Here is a 3,171-nt window from a genome sequence, read left to right as displayed (position 1 = left end):
TTGTAACAGTTGTAAAAGTAAAATAAAAAATAATGGGAATAGCAATCCCCAGGCTCCATCTCTTGGGCTCTGCAGGCCCGTGTGGCGTGGCTGTCTTGCATTCGCTGTATTCCCGAGACTTGAAGGGTTGGAAACTCTGGAGGTCTTATATGAAACGTGCACAATTTCCAGGAGAATAAGCCCAGATTAGCCTCCTGGGGGTGCGATGTCACAGGGAAGAGGGTCGAAGTGCCTCACATTACAGCTATCTCCTCTCTGAACCTGCAATCAGTCAACACTCAGAGGCTGGGAGAGGCAGAGGGGGAACAACAGGCACTCCAGAAGCCAGGAAGTGGCAGCGTCAACTCTGAGCAGCTTGACAAATTTGCTTATTACCAGAATAGAATATAATGTAAAATAGTACATCAGGGCATATCACACTCTGTAAAGATAAGTTAAAATTTATTTCAAGTTTTCAAAGGAAACAAAAGATGTACAAAGGAAAAAAAAAAAAGAAAACAAAAACACACACTGTTACTTGTAGTGATTGACACTCTAATGTTAGGTTTAGGAAGAAAGTGAGTGTTATTTTATTTCAATGGCTCATTAAATGTTAAAATTCTGTTCTTTAGTCATTTTTTCTCAGACAATGTAAGGAGTTATTATTGTTATTATTATTATTGGCGGAACCGGGGATTGAACTCAGGCCCTTGCGCTTGCCAGGGAAGCGCTTATTCCACTAAGCCATCTCTCCGGCCCCAGGAGTGATTATCTTTATGTACAATTTTTGTGTGGATATATGAGGGAAGACACATCCATTATGCAATTTGATAGTATGCTTTAATGAAGATTGCTTTCTTTTTATTCTTTGTTGTTTTTGAGATAGGACCTTGCTATATATTTCAGGCTATCCCTGAACTCACTCTGTAGCCCAGGCTGGTCTCCAAAACTCACAGAGATCCTCCTGCCTCAGCCTTCCAAATGCTGGGATCACACGCATGTGCCACCAGGCCTAGCTCAATGAAGATTTTCTTAAACTCATCTTTTCCATGTCTGTTATTGGTGGGGGTACATCATACTGCTTCTATCTCCTATAATTTTCTGTCCTCTTTTTTTTTTTAACTGTCACAGAAGCTTTATTACCACAGTGGAAAGCGGGGGCACCAGGGAGCCCCACATAGCCTGGACAGAGCATCGCCAGGGAGGCAGCAGCTTCTGGGGACACTGCCGTCCCATCCACATCTCAAAAACTTGCTTAGGGAGAGGCCTCTGCTGGAATGGTGACTGCATGGGGCTCTGAGGCCAGCCAGGACAAGCAGGCCTCCCCTGGGCAAGGACAAGAGCTGCAGGCAGCTCTGTGAAATGGGAACTGAGTGTGGCGCACGATGGTGGAAGTGTGGGGCACCGTCACAACACAGGGGCAGAGGGGGCGCTGGGCTCTGCCAGGCAGCCATCCTGTACATAAGATGCTTCGACAGTTAAGCATTGGTGGGACCTCGCCCCCTGCAAACAGCAAGCAGTACACACTTCTTAGAACTTGTTATTTTGTTATCTATTATTATTTGGATTTTGAACAAAATTGATGGAATAGGAGCCAGTGGAGGAATCTTGTTTGATCTGGAAATTTTCTGTGGAGAGCCCAACAGGTCGAAGAACCAAGTTCCCAAGATCTTTTAGTTTACCTAACATCTCTTCTTTTAGCCTTTCATTACGTTCTTCAATTTGCTTAGGTAATCTCATACAAGCTTCTCTTGCTTGATGCACGGATGGATCCTTTTCTAGTATAGTTTTATAGTCTTCCAGGGCTTCGTCTAGTTTGTCCGTCTTCTCGTACAACTCTGCTCGCCTCAGTATCGCCCTGATGTAGCTGGGATTTAATTGAATTGCTTTGCTGCAGTCACTGATGGCCATCTCCTTCTTGTCCTGTTTCATCCTTGCTGCAGCTCTGTTTGAAAACAGAACAGATCTGTCCTTGTGGAAGCACGCTGGGCACATCTGAAGGGCTCGAGTGTAAGAACTCTCAGCTTCTATGTAACCTCCTTTCTTGAACTGTTCATTTCCTTCTTCCTTTAGCCCTGTGCTCTCTTCTCTTCTTTTCTGTTTCTCTTCATCTGGCATATTTTTTTCCAGTTCTAGTAAGTATTCTTCATCTAGTTCCTAGGAATTCACATCCTCATCAGTTTTGTTCTGAACCTTATCCGCTCCGGACTCCTCAAATGAGGCACTGCAGTCATGAAAACACTCTTCTTCACCCTGGTCCTCATTATCCTTGAGCTGCTTGCTCTGAGAATGCTGATCTACAGGATCAGGAGCTGCAGGCCGGGCACAATCTGCTTCCTGGGGCTCTGTAATCTTCAAACCATTGACCAGATCCTCTGGAACCTTACAGTTCTCTGACTTCTCCTCCATTCTGATTTGTTAGGGAGGTGAGGCTGAAGCTAGCCTCACAGCTCCTCTGGCTCCCACCTTCCAGGTCTGTAAGATTTTTTCCCTTTCTGTCCTCTTTTGTATGTTTTGTCTGAAATGCTGTTGTATTAATAATACTTTGCATTTGTACATACTTACTTTCATCTGGTTTATTATTCAGGTATGCTCTGACTTCAGCATAATCACAAAGCGTTTTCTTGCAGGGTGACTCTGTTCTAGGTGCTATGCTCGGTGCCAAGGATTCTAAGAAGATACTGTGTCTTGATATTGATGTATACTGTACTGTTTTCATTGTACAAAATCAGTCGGAGACAAAAGAACCCACGAGAAGACTGTATTAGCAATGACACAGAGGAATCAAGGGTTTAACTTCTCACATTTATTGAAGGCTACAAACAGGCTAATGAACATGTACATAACTAATTTGGTGTACATAAGCTGCTTTTTACATTGCCTTCTGGTATTCACCAAATTTTAAGTTTACACATCACAAGTTGGTAAAGACCCAGGGAAAGGAACAAAGAAGTGTGAAGAAGATTAGGAGTCATTTTGGGGGCGGCCCACCATGATTACATATTGTATATTTTAGGAAAGGAAACCTGTATAAATTCCATAGTAAATATTGTTCTCCATTTGCAAAAGCTTTTTGTTACGTTTGTCAGGATAAGCTTGCTTTCCTGCATCCTCATTAAACGCTGAAAGGCTTGAGGTCAGGCCCTCGACCTGGGTCATGGCTTGACTAGACTCCATTGCGTGGGAGGCGCT

The 3,171-nt window shown here is 43.6% G+C and overlaps 1 pseudogene; it reads right to left on the bottom strand.

Moving 5' to 3' along the window:
• Nucleotides 1–1,511: 1,511 nt before the first annotated feature.
• Nucleotides 1,512–2,423, bottom strand: LOC101575122 (annotated as a pseudogene).
• Between the last annotated feature and the right edge of the window lie 748 nt (nt 2,424–3,171).

This window comes from Octodon degus, unplaced genomic scaffold (genome assembly GCF_000260255.1).
Source record: "Octodon degus isolate 3935 unplaced genomic scaffold, OctDeg1.0 scaffold00018, whole genome shotgun sequence".
Lineage (NCBI taxonomy): Eukaryota > Metazoa > Chordata > Mammalia > Rodentia > Octodontidae > Octodon > Octodon degus.
Note: the sequence above shows the minus strand (reverse complement) of the source record. Positions and strands in the feature narration are given on the sequence as shown.